Below are 7,955 nucleotides of genomic sequence, written 5' to 3' on the forward strand. Positions count from 1 at the left end.
GGTAAAGAGTTCTTTAGTTTTTTTCTTGTATGGTCACCAAATGAAGTAAAAGCAAACACCTTGTCCACAGTGTAATTAAGTGCAACTTCTTTGTGTCAAACCCATCAGAAACTGGAACATGGTAAATGAACATCAGGGACTTGGGATTTCTCCCCTCATGTAGTATTTTAAAATATATTCAACTCAGGGGTTTATCCGGGTGTTTTTTGTGTTTACTGATATTTTAATTTGAAAAAAATTTGCCCACTATGCTATTTTTCTAGATTGCATTCATTCATGAGTATTTATTGAGAAATTGTTATTAAATTGGTTGTGATTATCACTTTTAAGAAGTGGTTTTTTTAATCATTTATGAGTATCTTCTACTTTCTAATGATTTAAATCAGATTTTCATTTCCCTTTCTTGGCCCTCTTTTTTTCTTGATCAGCTTGTTCCTAATGCTGATACCATCTATATCTTCTTAAAAATAGCAAGTTCTTTAAGTTTTTTATTTATTAATGGATTGCAGCAGGTATAATATATATGAATTATGAAAGACTTCATCCTACTAAAAGTTTTATGAAAAAAATTATGAAAACTGATGTAGTCGTTGTATTAGAGAATCAGTCTTTTTCTGTAAGAAATAACCTCAGACTCAGAATTCTTAGTTATTTTTGCTTTGAGCTAGAAAAATAGAACTTATAAGACATTGATTATTAAGTTGGGTTTATTTCTGATAGTTTCTGCTATGTAGAGTATATTACTTTATGCTTCTATAAACATGTCCATACAGGTTTTTGTATGTTTAGAAGTTGTCTTTTCTTTTGGATAAGTATTTTGAAGTAGAATTACTGAGTCATTCATCAGTGTGTGTTTAAATTTATAAGAAACCATCAAACCGTTTTTCCAAAATAGCCACATTAATTTTCATTCCCATGAGCAATGTATGAGAGTTCCAGTTCTGCATCCATGGCAGCACTTGGGGTTATCAACTTTTTATTTTAGCTAATAAATATATTCTGATACCTCACTATGGATTTAATTTGCATTTCCATGTGACTAATGATGTTGAACATCTTTCATGTCATTATACACCATCAGAATTCCTTTGATTAACTGTCCTAATCTTTTAACAATTTTTTAAAAATAAGGTTGTTTTCTTATTACTAGGAAGATGAGTTCTTCATGTTTTGTGGATACAAGCAAGTTATTCTTTAAATATATGTTTTGCTAATATTTCCTTTCAGTCTGGTTTCTCTTTTTGTTCTCTTAATAGTGTCTTTTGAAGGGCAGAAATTTTAATTTTAAGGATGTCCAATTTATTAGTTTTTTATGGATTGTGATTTTTCTCTCTTATCTAAAATATATTTGTCTAGGGGCACCTGGGTGGCTCAGTTATTAAACGTCTGCCTTCAGCTCAGGTCATGATCCCATGGTCCGGGGATCGAGTCCTACATAGAACACCCTGCTCAGCGGGAAGCCTGCTTCTCTCTCCCACTCCTGCTTGTGTTCCCTCTCTTGCTCTGTCTCTCTGTCAAATAAATAATTAAAATCTTTTTTAAAAATAAAATAAAAATAAGATAAAATATCTTTGTATAATCCAAAATCACAAAGACATTCTTTGTGTCTTTGTGTCTCCTTTGAAAAGTTTTGGAGTTTTACATCAAGGTCTGTGATCCTTTTTAAGTTAATTTGTAAATTTATAATATTTATATAAAACTTAAATGAACTTAAAAGAACTTATGAAGATCTAGGTTCTTTTATTTTTTAAATGTATGTTCAGGTGTTTCAGCACCGTCTTTGAAAAGACTATTCTTTCTCCTTTGAATTACCATGACAACTTTGTTCAAAAATCAGTGACATATATGCACTTTTTTATTTATGTACTCTCTATTCTGTTTCATTTTTCTGTATACTAATACTTTACAGTTTTAGAGTAAACCTAGAAATCCAGCATATAGAAATTCATCTATTTTTTTTCTTTATCAGATTACTTCTCTTATTGTAGGTCTTTCATTTTTCCATCTGTTTTAGAATCAGCTTGTTGATTTCTACCCTTCCAACCCCCCCAAGAAAGCGTATTTGGGGCTTTGATTTTTGAGTTGAATCTACAGGCAAAATCATGGGACAGTGAAATCTTAAGAATACTGAGTTTTCAGATCCATGAATGTGGTATACTTCATTTATTTAGGCCTTTGATTTCTCTAGTCAATACTTTGTAGTTTTAAGTATATAAATCTTATATCTCTTCTGTTAGATTTATCCTCAGACTATCCCATGAAGTACCTAGGTATTTAATATTTTTGATGCTATTATGTTTAGATATTAATTTATATACAAATGTACATAAATATATTGTTTTATGTAATACATTATAAAAATATATAACATTTATTACATACTATAAGCTATGTAAATATAATAATATACATTATATATGTTTTTTAATTTCTTTTATATAGGACTATTATCTAGTGATGTTTAAGAATGGTTTATCTTCTTTATGAATTTACCCATTTATCATTCTGCCATATACCTCTTTATCTCTAGTAATTCAGAACCTGTTCTGAAGTTTATTTTGTCTGATATTAATATAGCCAGCCTAGCATTTTTTTTAAAATTAGAGTTTGCTGTATTTTTTAATCCTTTTACTTTTGACTGATCTTGGTCCTTATACTTAAAGTGAGCTTCTTAAACACAATACCTATTAGGTTTTTCTTTACTATCCAACTTTAGAAATCTCCGCCTTTTAGTTAGACAGTTCAACAATTGCTTGTCTAATCAGTTTACATTTTGCACAATTATTTATACCATTGATTAAACTTACTGTCTTGCTAGTTGTTTTCTCTTTCCCATCTTCTTTTAAATTGAATCTCCTTTTAAAAAAATTCATTTATCACTACTAATAGCTAATAACTGTTTTTTTTCTTTTTTAGTGTTTGTCCCAAGGGTTTAACAGAGATTGCTTTCAAGTAATAATATATTATTTCATAAATAGCTTCAGATCTGTACAACAGTATACCTCCAGTGTTTTTTCCATCTTTTGTAATATTGTTGTCACATATGTTAATATTATGTGTACTTTAAATCCTGTAGTACATTGTTAAAATTTTTGCTTTAAACAGTCAAATATCTTTTAAAGCAATTAAAAATAAGAAAAAATATCTTTTCTATTTATCTTTATTTGTATAATTAGAAGTATCTTCATTTCTTTGTGTGGATCCATTTCCAATGTCATATAATACTTATTCTGCCTAGACTTTCCTTTAACATTTCTTGCAGCTCAGTTATACTGGAAATGAATTTTCTCCAGTTTTATTTGACTGGGAAAAAGTGTCCATTTTCCTTTAATTTTTGTAAAATATTTTTCCTGGTTGCAGAAGTATGAGTTGACATTTTTTTCTTTCAGTACTTTAAAGATGTCACACCAATTACCTCTAACTAGAATAGTAGAGCAATAGATCCTCCCTGTGTTTTTCTGGGATCTTGCAATTATGGGTTGATGTCTTTAAACATTTTTGGAGAAATATATAGCCATAATTCTTTTCCTCTAGGACTCTAACTTCACTTATATTAGAATATTCAGTATTTCCTCACAGTTCTTGAATTCTACCCCTCATCTAGACCCAAACTTTTTTTTTTTTTCTTTTCTCTCTGAGTTTTCTGGTCAAGAAAATGGTATATCTCTCCATTTATTTAGGTCCTTGATTTTCTTCATCAGCATTTTGTAGTTTTTAGTATACACAATTTATGCTGCATTTATCAGATTTATCCTTAGATTATCTCATTAAATCCCTAGGTATTTAATACTTTTGATGCTAATATATATATATATATATATATATATGCTCTCATTATCTTCCCTCTCCTAATTCTTTGCCTCTCTCTCTCTCCACCTTTTCTTATCCTTACATTTTGATAACTTTTATAGACCTATCCTTAAGTTTAGATTGATTCCTCATCTTTGTCATATCTGCTGATGAGCCCATCTAAGGAATACTTCATCTCTGATATTATATTCTTTATTTATAGGATTTTTATTTGACTTTTCACATATTTTCCATTTCTATGCTGGAATTCTTCCATTAGTCGTTTGTGGTATCCTTTTCATTATATCCTTCAATTTATAATCATTGTTATATTAAAGTTTCTCTTTCACAATTTTTGACATCTGAGTCTGGTTCTTTTGACTGCTTTATCTCTTGACAATGATTTTCCTTTTCTGTGCCTCACAATTTTTCTTGAATTCCAGACATCTTGTGTATAACAGAAGATGCAGAGGGAAATAGTATTTATCCTAGGCAATAGCAATATGTATACCTTTTTTGTCAGGTCTTTATTTTGGGAGGTGGAGGGCTTGAATCAGGATTGGGTTTGAGTTGCTTGTGCTCATTAAATTCAGTTTCACGATAGTCTCCAAATTGTTCAGCAGCAGGCTACTACTTCCCGTCTTGTATATAGAGTACCATAATGGTGGTGGTATTTCTCAGTATTTGTGCTCTACCTGCAGCTTTCAGAAATTTATCAGATATAAATATATATACTCTTGCTTTTCCTCTACCACTAGATTGCTGTTGCTTGTTAGTAAGTGCTCTCATCCACCCTCCAGGCTTAGATAGGCACTTTATACTTGGACATTATGGGTAACATTCTCTTTGCTTTCCTGAGCCTTAGCTCACTCCTTAGTAGCCAAATCCAGCCTTGTGTCTGTGATTGGTCTTGGGCAGAAGTTTCATGCTCTCCCTTAGAATTAGAAGACTTTTGCTTGTGTCATTATAGAAGCTTAGGACCAAGATTATTTTTTAATTTACTCCAGAATGAGAGCATTTTTATTCTGGCTCTGATTGTTCCAGAATGAGATGTTACCCCAAACTTGGCTTTTAACAATTTGTTAAAGTTTAGGTGATTTATCTGTATCCATTTGTATGGTGGTTACCTCCTCCTAGTCTCAGCCATGGGTAAGGCAGCTCTCTTGCCTTGTCTGCCTTTGAAGAGTCTGGTTTCTCTTTGGAATTCAAGTTTCCTATATGTGAATAAATGGAACTTCTTACAGTGGGATTTTAAGTTAATGCATTCATTATAAAAACTCAACTCTCTGATGGACTAAAAAACAATTGTGATATTGTAGCTTTCTGGATGTTTTATTTTTGTTGATGTGAGAATAATCTATTATTATGTGAGAATGATCTATTCCATATCCTAAATAGAAGTAAATGCTGTATGATTTAAATAGCTGAGTTTTTAGTTGAAACTATTCAAGGCACATGACAAAGGGGATCTGATGGCAAAAGTAATAATAATAATATAACAACAACAACAACAACAATAATAATTCCTGTAAACAAATCTTTTAAAAATGCTTTATTCTCCATTGATAAGTAGAAATTTACTTAGCAAGTCTCTTCCTGTTTCTTCTTTATACAGGGAGTCTTAGTCTTAATGATAAATATAACCCAGCCTGTTAGTTGAAAACTTATTCTTTTTGAGGAAATGATGACTCAATGAAATCAAATTCTTTATATCTCACATCTCCCAGAGTGATATCGATGTATATGTACATGGCACCATGAAGGAAGGTATGTCTGGCTCACTGCCACCCTCTGGTGTTTTCTATAATTGATTACGGTATACTTTCCTTCAGTTGGCCCTTACCATCTTACACTGACATGCGCTAATGTTCATAGTCCTACCATGGCCTTGATACAACTACTCTGACTCCTTCTCCCTACCTAGGCCTTTGTATGCCTGCCAGTCCCCCCTTAGCATTATTATATTTCCCTATTTACCATTTTTTGTGAAAGAGACTGGAGTGAGGCTCAGGCCCATTAACCAACACCTCTTATTCAGCTTTGCTGGCATCACACAAAAGGGGAGGCTTTGCTATAATCATTGCTACATTCCTCTGGCTATTCCATAGGAAGAAAAGCACATTTTTTCCCCCTGCTCCTAGATCACAAGACTAAACTGAGATTCCTATTTCCCTCTCTCTACCTCATCTTCATCAAGAAGAATAAGGCCAGAGTTTGAGATCCTCAAAGGACATCTCCTATGTTTCATATAACTGTTCTCTATCAGTTCTCTCATTCTCCCACACATCCTGTTGCTTATGTGCTTTCTTTTGAAAGGAAAACTAGCTTTTAGCCCTTTCCTTTTTGTCTCATAGCTGCCATTGGCTCAATGGATGTGTTGTTGGCAGTACCACCAGCTCTCTGTGCTTCACAGAACCCCTGGCCCATCCTAGCCCAGTAAAGCCTGCAGACTGGGGTGCTAGACCAGACAAGGTTACATCATATATTGGATTCGTGTGCAATGTTGTAGCCACAAATGCCCAGCTCTAAGGGTGCTACCTAGGGGTGCCTGTCCATCATGGTATTAACCAGCTAAAGCTTGCCCAAAGCCTTTGGTCTGTTGCAGTTGCTAGATGCCACTGTGGGACTCTCAGAGTCTTGAATTCTTACTGGGTTGGTGAAGGTTCCATGTATAAATCATTTGAGATTATCCTCTCTGATGCATTCCATAAAACTTTCAGAAGAAATCCTGACACCAGTGGACACCAGACCAGTCCAAAAGCACAGGAAGATGTGAGGACTGACATCTGCAGGCTGTGGGTGCTGTGGCGTTGGGGTCACAAGTTCACCACACTTATCGGTAGTTCTCACTATGCAGCATGGAGAAGATACAGTACTTTCTTACTCTACCATTTCTGCTGGTATAAGTAATGTTTGTAAAATCCTTACCTAATAAATAATTTAGGAGAGTCATGTCTGCTTCAAAGTGTTCTTTAATTTTGTCTGTTAAAATGAATTGTCTACAGATTGTTCCATGAATGCATTGTCAAATTATGAAAGTTAAACTGTAATCATGTTTGAAGACCTAAATGATGGTGTCTCTTGTTTCTAATAAGATAAATGCTTTTGTCTTTGCTTTATCTTATTAGGGAGTTTATGTGTCAGTGCTTAAAATGCTGTTTGGTATAATAGATACAACACAAATTGTACAAAAGTGGAATGCAGAAGTTAGCCATGTAGATTTGTTGGTGCATGTAATGAAACCTACAGCTTCATTGGGGAAATATAATGCTCTACTAGTTTACCCTCAAATGGCTGTTTTTAGAAGTTTGGTAAGAACAAGCTTTTTAAATTGAATTTTGTTTGGAAATGTGAAGAATATCTTAATCTTTTATCATGTTCATATGCAGAATAATGTTAACTAGGGCCCACATTTTTAGGTTGAATCCAATATTCTATTTCTATAACTGCTGTTTCTGGAAGAATAGTTTGAAAAAATGCCAGCATTTTTAGGGGAATTGATTAAACCTGTTGCAAGGGGTTCTCTTACAAAGGAAAAGAAATCCTGCTTAACCAAAGCAAAAGTACCTTGGTCTTCACAGTACCACTGAAGTTCACATAAAAGGTGGAGGTTTCTGGTTTTATCCCACAACTACATGGGATCTGTAGAATAATGGATTTCATACAAAGCAGTCAATAATGGTATTTATGCTGGTCTATATTAAAACTGGTAGAAATTGAACACTAGGTAAATGAGAAGAATTTATCTTAAGATTTGTAAGCTAGTAACCAAAGCTAGGATTGGGAAACTGGTGGCCATCAGATAACTTTTTAAGTGTGAAGATAAAAAATTAAAGTTAGTTTTACTCAGAATTTTAAAAAAAGAAAGAAGATAAATTTTTTCATTATCATGTCTTCTTATTTTAATGAATATGTGTATGTGATTTTTAGAATTCAAAATTAAGAGGAGAATAGTAATGGATACATGACAGTACAGGGAATGCATTTGGAAGGAGACTATCCCAAATATTTAACATCAATCCTGCTAATAATTTCTAAGTATCAAACACTAATTCTTTGTATCTTGTAAAAATGATTTCTTTTCATTTTTACAAAAAACTCATGAAGCACTTTGTTATTTTAGAAGTAGAATTAAGTAGTTTACCTAAGGGAGAAGTATACTAACA

General features: G+C 32.8%; 1 pseudogene; it reads left to right on the forward strand.

Annotated features, from left to right (window-relative positions):
• Positions 1-6,161: 6,161 nt before the first annotated feature.
• On the forward strand, positions 6,162-6,699 carry LOC132002099 (large ribosomal subunit protein eL15-like; annotated as a pseudogene).
• Positions 6,700-7,955: the final 1,256 nt, after the last annotated feature.

The sequence above is a fragment of the Mustela nigripes genome, chromosome 14 (assembly GCF_022355385.1).
Source record: "Mustela nigripes isolate SB6536 chromosome 14, MUSNIG.SB6536, whole genome shotgun sequence".
Classification (NCBI taxonomy): Eukaryota; Metazoa; Chordata; class Mammalia; order Carnivora; family Mustelidae; genus Mustela; species Mustela nigripes.